This window comes from Tenrec ecaudatus, chromosome X (assembly GCF_050624435.1).
Source record: "Tenrec ecaudatus isolate mTenEca1 chromosome X, mTenEca1.hap1, whole genome shotgun sequence".
Taxonomy (NCBI): domain Eukaryota; kingdom Metazoa; phylum Chordata; class Mammalia; order Afrosoricida; family Tenrecidae; genus Tenrec; species Tenrec ecaudatus.
In genome coordinates this window covers 1,580,430-1,590,825 of record NC_134548.1, presented here as the reverse complement: position 1 = coordinate 1,590,825, position 10,396 = coordinate 1,580,430, and the positions used below count along the sequence as shown (strand labels likewise).

Below are 10,396 nucleotides of genomic sequence, written 5' to 3'. Positions count from 1 at the left end.
GGACCCATTTTGAAGTGCTCACAGTTTTGATTAACTTATTTCTGTTAGAGGTTTTCCTGTCATTTGTCAGCATTAACGTTTTCGTGTGATTTTCTTTATGTGAAGACCAGGTTGTTAAATTCGTAGAGACAGTTAGTAGATTAATAGTTCCTTAGGGTTATGGCGGGAGAGGTTGAGGGTAATAGAAGAACTAATAAGGGTACATGAATGAAGAAACTAATACAATTGATTGTGGTATTGATTGCACAACTCATTTGAATATACTTGAGCCATTAAATTGTATGGTAAATGAGTTACATGCCAGTAAATTTTTTTAAAAATCCATGTAGCATGTCCACAGAACCTGGAATCTCTGCACTGGGACGTCCAGACCTTGTTCCATGAATCTTTTAATTTATATTTAATTATTTTATTCTTTGTTTACTGGGATATGTCTAGGCCATTGTGGGGGATCACTTTTTCATAGTTTCTCATAAGCTGTTGAACCAGAAAGAGGCTTGAAAGTCTGGAGCTGGTAACCCCGATCCTGAGGCTAGTATTCTAACGGCATTCGGTGTAACCCCCAGCCTTTTAGCCGGAAGTTCAGAAAGTAACAATCATTAAGGCTTCAAACCTTATGACTGGTGTATGTCTCATGGCCAGTCTGAAGGAGAGTGTCCTAACTTGTAAGATCTGCCCTGGCCGCAGATGGTCCCAGACGGGAAATCCGACCTCATTGGCTTGTGTTTGAACTAAAGATCAGAATCCAGTTTCCTTGTGACACAATCTACTTGACCTAGATAGGAAGTAGTTGAAACCATGATACCTGTATTTGGTCCTGACACGGGTGTCTCAACTACTGTGTTACACGGTTGGTGGAATTTTAGTATGGGAGCGTTGGAAAGGGGGTTGCAACTGTTAGTGCACTTGATGTCCGTATATCGTAGGAAGTCCATAACTGATTCTTAATGACCGAGTAAATAAATGAATGAATACATTTGGAGAAATCCAGGCAGGGACCTCCTCAATTTCCTACTTCTCCCTTCCAAACTGAACTCCCACACCCACCCAGGGCTTGACATCCCTGTGTCTCAGTGAAAGGGCTGCCCCTTTCCATCAGCTCTAGAGACGCCCCCTTCTTTCCTGATCCACCACACCACACGGGCTCTCGCTCCAGCAACTTCAGGATCTCCTGTTTACTGTTTGCCAAACGTATCAAATTTCTCCAGCTTCATCGAACCATCTCGCAGCTGTTTCAGCTCTTTTGAGAGCCTCCGTCCATCTGCTTCTGAGAAAAGGCGTGGCGTCACCCATGGTCTTGCCTTCAGCCAATGGAATCTGACAGGACCAGCAGAGATCTCTCTTAAGAGACTGAGATGGAGTTACTCAATTAATATGGTCCTTCTAGCCAAAGCCCTCCTTTCTTGTGGTGCAAATTCCATCCTCTATACCTGTGGATATAATACCATTTTTCAGAAAGTAACCAAGTATGGCCACGTGGCAGCATTAAGCCAGGATTTTTATTGAATCTAGTTAACTACAAGATGTGACTCAAGCCAACACTCTGTTTCCTTGGTGGTTAGGCCCGCAGAAAGGAAAGACCACGTCTCCGTCAAAGCCATCCTTGTGATCTCCCATTCCAGCCTTAATGTGTGTCAAAAACTGGTGCTGCGTCACCGGGGAGGATCACCAATCAGATGGCAGGTGACCCTGGAACACTGCTGAAAAACAGGTTCAGATTGGGACCAACCAGCTCCCACAAACACATGAGCCATTTCCTTAACTGCTCCTGGGTTCTGTAAGACATCGCAGCAAATTGCAAAACCCTAGGATGTGAGGGGAGGAGATAAACAAGGCTTTCTACTCCTGCAAACAGTTACCATCTCAGAAACCCACAGGGACAGAGCTCTGCCCTGTCCTGTGGGGTTGCCATGAGTCAGCATTGACTCAATAGCAGTGAGAGAGAGAGAGAGAGAGGAGACTTGAGAAACTAAAAATAAAAAAATAAAAAGACTTGAGGGACTATCGCGAGGGGAGGAATGGGGGAGATAGCAGGGACATTGTAGTGGGGAAGTTAGTCATTTGGGACATCTTCACTTCACCTAACTGGAGCCAGTCTTACATTAACATATCAAAAAGAAATTATTTTTGACTAGGCCTGAGCCCCCAACTGTCTATCCTCATTGCCATGACCTTGGGAGAGTAATATGTCATCATCATACTCAGTTTCACACTTCACTCTGCCAGGAACATGTTGACTTTTAACCTCGACCTCTGAGGAGATCTTTTTCCAGATTGGCATCCATGTATCCACCCCACCTGTCTAAAAGGCTCCTCCCTCTCTGTCTGTTTTTTGTTTGTTTGTTTGATGTCAGGTCGGGTAACCCTTCTAGTAGCACCCCAGCTGACTGCTCAGTCTACTACCTTGTTCATCTTGTCTGGGACCTAGCATTCCATGAGTTATGCTGTGCCTCTGTACAAATAGAGCTTCACTTCTTGGGATCGAGCTCACACTCTGCTTTGTCTCCCTTTGTTTCTGCTTCTCTTGGTCTCTGTCTGTCTGCTTGTCTCATGCATCTCTCTAAGAAGACACACTCAAACAGCTAAAACAAAGGGTAGATGGGAAGGCATTCCTGTGACACCGGGTCCTTACTGTGTGATTATAAAAAATAAAAACACAGAGCTGTCTTTTCATGAATATTCTCAAAACTCACTCAGCACCATGAAGTCGATCCTGAGTCATAGATATCCCATGTAAGACAGGCGAGGACTGCCTCTGTTGGCTTTCAAGAGGGTAACTGTGTAGAGGAGTAGAAAGCCTCCTCTTTGGGACTCCAAACTGCTCACCCCAGCATCCCAGTTTGAACTTGCTTTTTATTCTTCTTGCTTGGCTGAGCACACCACAGCTATTCCTTGAAGGTGGACAGAGACGGAATGCCCTGCCTGCTGCAGTCATGCCTTCTGCTGCCACCACCAGGGCCATTAAGATTGGAATAAACCAACAAAGTCCCCAGGGAATCCCAAAAATAGACTTCAGACTTGGAGGGCAGGGCTTGGCACCTCATCAGACTCAATTGGAAAACATATATAAAGGTCAGCAGACATACCTGGAACTATTTATGGGCTACAGTCGCCCCCCTTCCCTCCTTTTTTTCATGTCTATCTATCTGATAGGCAAGATAAACAATCCCGAAGCGAAAACAACAGGACCGAAGGTTTCAGGGTGACTGGGGAGAAGGGGAGGTGAGAGGAAGGGAGGAGGGAACCGACAAACCCAGGGTCAAGGGAATCATAAGTGATCTAAAATCGATGGTGAGGAGGGGGTAGAATGTCTGGTGGGGTTTGATCAAATGCAGTGTAGCCAAGAGGAATTACGGAGAGCCAAATGAAGGTCAAGCATGATAGTGGATAGGAGGAAAGTAAAAGGAAATAGGAGAAAGAACTAGGAGGCAAAAGACATTTATAGAGTTATAACTATAGGCGTGGATATATGTAAATATGTTAATATATATACTAGGGATATAGGTCTATGTACGTATATGTTTAGCATCAAGGTACCAGAGAGACATTGGGATTCAAGCCCTCTCTCAATGCAAGAATATTTTATTCTAATAACCTGGAATTCTGTGATGCTCACCTTCCCGACATGATCACTGAAGTCAAAATGGGTGCATAAGCAAATGTGATGAAGAAAGCTGATGGTGCCTGGCTATCAGAAGATACACCTTCTGGGATCTTAAAGGCTTGAAGTTAAGCAAAGTGTCCATTTAGCTGAAAAGCAACAACGTCCACATAGAAGAAGCATACCAACAGGTGTGATCACTAGGTGTTGATGGGATCAGGTATCAGATATCAGAAGACCCAAAACAATCATATCCGTGTGAGTGAGGGGGGAGTGCACAGTGGAGACACAAAGCCCACCTGTAGGCAATTGGACATCCCCCCACAGAAGGGCCACAAGGAAGAGATGAGGCAGCCGAGTGCAGTACAGCACCCACCAAACACAGCATTTCTCTAGTCCTTTGATGCTCCTCCCCCCACCAACCCCACTATCATGACCCCAGTTCTACCTTACAAATCCAGCTAGACCAGAACATGTACACTGCTACAGATAAGAACTCTCGACACATTGAATCCAAGACAGATAAACTCCTCAGGAACAATAATGGGAGTAGCGATACCATGAGGGTGGGGAGAAGGGGGAGAAAGGGGGAACTGATAGGAATGATCAATGTTTAGCACCCCCCCCCCCACCAGGGGGATGAACAACAGAAACATGGGTTAAAGGAGACAGTTGACAGTGTAAGATATGAAAATAATAATAAGTTATAATTTATCAAGGGTTCATGTGGATGGGGGAGGTAGGGGAAAATGAGCTAATACCTAGGGCTGAAGTAGAAAAAAATGTTTTCAAAGGGATGATGGCAACATATGTACAAATGTACTTGACACAATGGATGTATAGATTGTTATAAGAACCCCCAATAAAATTATTTTTAAAAATTGGAATCATTGGTGGACATAGACTGGAAGACCCAGGGATTTTAGATGGACAAACTAAAAAATATGTGGGTACTCCGTTTGGCAAGCCACTTGATTCCTTAACTTTGGAAAACAGAAAACATTGGTTGTAACCTTGGGGGCACAGGCAGCAGCACAGGGTCAAGCCTTCCAAAGTCAACTTCCAGGCAAATGTCTGGGCTCTGAAGGAGAAGGATTGTACACATGTCACAGTGACCTGAGGGAGGAGATACAGCCCAGGGACATCATCATCACCAATCCGTGCATAGAGAGGACCTCCACGAGGTCTTAGACCTTCTATGATGGGAGCTAATTCCATGCCATATTCCAAAAGCAAGATGAGAAATCCCCAGGGAAACTTCCAAGAAACCAGGACTCCGATGTCTCCACTTGAAGGGGACCATGGTCACAATGGTGGGGGCCCAGTTTAGCTCCCAAACTGGATCCTTCAAGTTCTGTACCCGGGGGTGAGGCTGCAGGGGTGAATGGTTATCAACCTGACCTACTGTCCCAGCAGTGATTCTTGCTAAAGAGGCTGGAATTTGCTATCCAAGTATCGCCATGGTAACGGATGAACGCTCACTGGAAGGACTGAGCAGGCTATTTCCGCAGGTCTTAAAGGCCCTGAAGAAAATGCTACAAGGACAAAAGTTTATTCCTGACTGCCAGACCTCAGGTAGGGTCCCTAGAACGGTCTGAAACAACTCCATACACTGAAGAATGCAGCCCAGTTTTTAGTTTTATTGCAGAGACATGGAAGTGACTTTTTTATTTCCGTGTGAAAGAGGCTTGTTCATGGATACACAGAACGCTGGAGTTCTCTTTAAGAAGGTGATTCTTCATCGGGACTGATCATGGGCATCAGAAGACACTTAACAAACAAACCAACAAAAACATTGTTGAGGACGAGGGGGGTTGGAGCAGAGACCCAAAGCCCATCTGTAGGCAATGGGACAACCCCCCACAGAGGGGCCACAGGGACGGGATGAGTCAACCAGGGTGCAGTAAAGCATCAATGAAACACACAGACACTGATGGTTGGGAAATTCCCTAGACCTACATTTATCCTGGGGCCATTGGACCACCCTCCCTGGAAGTTTCAGGTGTCCTGTGTACCATTCCTGAGTCGGGACATCCCTGATGGTTATGCTTAAAAGGGATATTTTCACAAGGGAAGTATGTTCCCAGTTACATGTGGATTTCTTTTTTTGGGGGGGGGGGAATTCTACATTTATTTAAAAGACCCACAGAACACAAGCGGCTTCCACTGGTCGGCCAGCACATGGTGATGGTCCCACTGTCCTCCATACGCTCGGGACCGGCGGTCTTCTGCCATTCCCAATGTCCCCAGACAAGTCTCCTGCACTGCTGCTGGTGCCGGGCAGAGACTGAGATGTGCCCTGCAACCACCTCCAGTGCTTTTCCCGGAACCTGTTTCCTGCGGGAAGTCTGGTCTCTGTACTTGAGAGCCCCGCCTGGATCTGGATGTGGAGGGGCAGCCGGGGTCCTGCACAAAGCCAGCTACCTCATGTGTGCTTTTGGCACCGGTTCCACTGCCAGGCCGGCAAGGAGTGAGTGGCACCGACTGGAGGGTGGAGGCTGGGTTGGCTGAGCCCGATTGGCATGGCAATGACTCATCCTACAGAGGCTTATTTGAAAAAGTGACACACGATACAGCAAAGCTCAATTTCCAGGGGCAGGTCAGAGGACCCCGCCACCTGCCCTGCAAGAGCCTGTCACTCTGGAAAGTGCCAACCAGATGGAGATCGCTCACATGCTGCCTGCTGGGTGGCAGGAGAAGGCAGGCAGAGATCCCACCACTAAGTATCCAGGTGTGGGACCCCCTGAGGGGGAAGTCTGGGCATCCTCAGATCCAAAAACCCCTGTCCCCCTCCAGCCCACTCCCCAGGGCCAGGAATGCTGGCTAAGAGGATCCTAGTTCAAGCGGACAGGGCAGGCCTCCAATACCACCCCAGGAGCACAGACCAGCGCACATCCCCTGAAAGCAGAGGCCCCCACAAGGCACCTGGGGGTGGGGTCGCTGCTCCCAGGCCCAGGCAGCGCTAAGGCATGGCACAGCCCCCTCACCCCCTCCGGCTGCACCTGTCTGTGCAGAGCAAGAGCTGCACAGTTTATGAAGTTTCCCTGAATGGTTGTGTGAATGTCAAAAAAAAACTTGGTTTGCCCAGCAATACAAAAGAGGACAGAGACCCACGCAGTAAAAACATTTGGGGAGTGTGTGTGGCTAGGAGCCAACAGGGCACCCATCTGTCCTGAGTCCAGCTCGCACCCAGCATGAACTGCCAGGGCCCTGAGGCCTCGGAAAGTGACCGGATTGGGGGCTCAGGATAGGAGTGGCTGAGGGGCCCCTGCCAGGCCAGAGACACTCCCCGAATGGCTCTCCAGGAAGCAACCAGGAAAAGAGCCAGGAAGCAACCAGGAAAGGAGCCAAAGGCAGGGCAGTGCCCACCCGCCCCCAGTTGCACAGACACCAGTCCACTGGGAGGGCACAGGGCGGGAGCCAGGCTCTGTCACAATGATGTCTAGACGGCTCTGCAGCCGGACAAGCCCAAGTGACACCAGCCTGCACAGCCGTGAACAAAACCACTGCCCACAGACCCACCACTTCACACCAGATGTGCAGCCGGACCTTGGGTAGGCTGGCGCTCACTGCAGGATGAAGCCCGGGGGGTAGGGCGGGAGTCTCTGCCCCTTTAGCACCAGCTCCTGGAGCTTCTCCATCTTCACTCTGCTCATGTGCGCCCGTGTCCATCGGGTCAGATAGACATCAATGAAGGAGTCCAGGGGCACCTCTGCGTCCAGAAATTTCTCTGCCATGTTCTCCGTGTCTTCCTCAATCTTGGCCCCTTCGGCTTGAAGAAGTGCCAGGAGAGTCTCTAAGGAAGCACTGTTGGACTGTCTGTCTAGTTTGATCTTCTTTATCTGATAGGCTTCAAACAGCAGCTGCAACTCCTGGCATTTCTGGCACAGGCTGGCTCTCAGTGAGTCCAGCTGGGGCTGCTACAGCAGGTTCCCTTCCACCAGGCTCCGGTTGCTAGTGAGAGTCATCTCCTTGCTGAGCTGCAGGTTCTGCGTCTCCTCCATCTTCTGGACCATGTCCGCCAGCTGCCCCTCATCCTCCAGCAGCTCGTTGAGCTGCATCAGCGACAGCCCTGCGAAGCGGGCCTCGGTCCCGGCGCCCGCCATCCCCGCGCCTCGGCTGTCGGGCCGCTCCAGCCCACATGTGGATTTCTATCACACTAAATCTTAAATTATGTTGTATTTCTAGTATTCGTTTTCCCTGTATCAATGGTAGACCCATGTTTCCACACGTTTTCTTTTAAACAACGCTGTATATGTAAGGAATGTTCATTGACCTTCATAGAAACAAGTTGAAGGCTGCCCAGGGCTGGGGAATGAAGAGGTGGCCAGCATCTGAAGGCCAACAGGTGTATGCAGTAAAGGTGCTGCCTGGTCAGAAGGCCACCCAGGTGTGGATAGAGAGGAGGTGAATGGGATTAGAAAGGAAATAGAGTCCAAAGGGGATTGATGGTTAACAGTGAGATGTGGCAGGGGAGAAAGTCAAATGGCTCTTTCACAGGGGTCTCCCGATGCATAACAGTAGCAAAATGACAGTGATGAAGTAGCAACGAAAATGATTTTATGATTGGGGAATTCACCACCACATAAGGAACTGTATTAAAGGGTCGTAGCACTAGGAAGGTTGAGAACCACTGGCTTAAGGAAAAGTGACATTCTGTTTGGAGTGATGAAAATGCTTTGACAATCGACAGTGGAGATGGTTGCAGACATTATGAATGTAATCATTGCTCACCAAATTGTATATTTCAAACCAATTTAAATAGCAATTTATACATAAATATATCTAAAACATTAACATCTAAAATAGAGTAGTATGATATATTGAAATATATTAATATATGTAACCGTTAGGTTTATTATGCCGACGTGAGCAATAGGAACAGGTGGGATTCATCAGGTCACAGTTTGATTGGAGGGCAAAGAGACCAATGGCTCTGCAAGGCCTGCTTCTTTCTCTCTTGCTTTCTGGTGATCGGACCAGCCTGCGGCTGCTTTACCTAACTCTCTGTCTCAACTTGTGAGCTACACTACCTCTGGGACAGCCAACATGTGGACCATGTTGCTCGAGTTTGAGGTTCCTTTGAGACCTGCTTCACCACACTGCTGGTGCGCACACTGCTTGAGCTTGAGGCTGGTGTATCCTGTCATCTTGCACTGCTTGAGTCCAATATCCCATCCGGGCGGGCTTTGCTAAGCTCCCAAGCTACTGCTGATTGTGGACCCTACTCTGCTGCTTTCTGTCTGTGGGCAGACTCTGCCTGCCTTGCCCAAGGACTCTGCTGTCTGCTTCCTTGACCTTGGATCCAGCAGCCCACGGGGGTTGAAGGACTTCCAGTATATTTACTGTTCCACAGAAGTGAGTTGAACTGAACCCTCTGTGCTGCTGTGTGGACTAATTAGCTGTTATATCCCTTCTCGCTGTATAAACCTATCCTCAGATATAATCATAAGTGTCCTGCTTTTGTTTCTCTAGATAACCCCGCCTAACACAATATGTAAATTTAATATATCAAGTATTAAGGTATATTAAACGGATAAGAACAGATAGATGCTACACTTGATCTTAGCCAAAAGGCCGAGAAATGGTGAGTATAAAATATATTAATATATATCACCATCATTTAAAAAGTAGCAAGCAAAAAAAATTTTTTTTTAATTTTTTAAGTAGCAAGCAACTCTTTTCAGTGCAGCCAACACACAATACTAAGTTATTTAAATGAGACTTAAAGCTTCAGAAAACCTTCCATGCAATCCAGGACAGATGAACCCCTGAGGACCAGTGGTGAGAATGGCAATACTGGGAGGGTGGAGGGAGGGCGGGGTAGAAAGGGGAACCAATCACAATGATCTATGTAAAATCCCCTTCCTGGGGAATGGACAACAGAAAAGTGGGTGGCGGGAGATGTTGGACAGTGTAAGACATGAAAAAATAATAATGTATAAATTATCAAGGGTTCATGAGGGAGGGGGAAATGAGGAGCTGATACCGAGGGCTCAAGTAGAAAGCAAATGTTTTGAGAATGACGATGGCAACAAATGTGCAAATGTGCTGACACAATGGGTGGATGGATGGATTGTGATAAGAGCTGTACAAGCCCCCAATAAAATGATTTTTAAGAAAAAATAAAGAAAACCTTCCATGCTTAAAAAAAAGAAAAGTCAACAAGTGTTGTCATTCTGACAAAAGGTCACCCCCACACCCTCCACCCCATGCCCACATTCACATACTCCTAAGGTACAGGGCTGCATGGTGCTCACTTCTGCTGTGGGGTCAATTTCCCCTCGGATTCTCCAATCCAACATGAACACGTGTGCTCTCACAACACTGACGTCACAGGGGGACATGAGGCTTGCCTCCGAGGAAGAGAGGACCCCTACATCCTGGAAAAGAGACCGTGGGACAGCTTGATCTCGGCACATGTCCACAGCACACAACGTGGACAGGCAGAGGTGTCAGGTGGAGGGAGGGAGACTCCCAGGTTCTCAGGGTCTTGTTTGGGCCAGCCCATCACCAGAGCATGCCAGAAAGGACATCTGCCCCTGCAGCCACTGCTCTGAGTCTCTGCAGCTAGAAGAACCCCTCTCAGATTGGAGGCTATGCAAGAGAAAGGTCCCAGCTTCCTTCTCTGTACATTCAGTGCTTAGTGTGAGCCAAAGTAAGCTATCTATTGAGCTGAAAACCAAAAGATCATCGGTTCAAACCAAGCAGTTGCTCGTTGGAAAAAAAGATACGGCTGTCTGCTCCTGCAATAATATATTCTCAGGAACGCAAAGGGGCACGTCGACTCTGTCC

The 10,396-nt window shown here is 47.8% G+C and overlaps 1 long non-coding RNA gene and 3 pseudogenes across 1 annotated transcript in view; 1 reads left to right on the top strand and 3 right to left on the bottom strand.

The window, feature by feature from the left end:
- LOC142434450 (uncharacterized) overlaps window positions 1-10,396 on the bottom strand; it is a 41,073-nt gene that overhangs the window by 10,876 nt on the left and 19,801 nt on the right. The window lies entirely within an intron of this gene.
- Window positions 2,934-5,282, top strand: LOC142434657 (S-methyl-5'-thioadenosine phosphorylase-like; annotated as a pseudogene).
- On the bottom strand, window positions 7,168-7,707 carry LOC142434656 (vacuolar protein sorting-associated protein 37B pseudogene; annotated as a pseudogene).
- LOC142435158 (U2 spliceosomal RNA) lies at window positions 9,051-9,190 on the bottom strand (annotated as a pseudogene).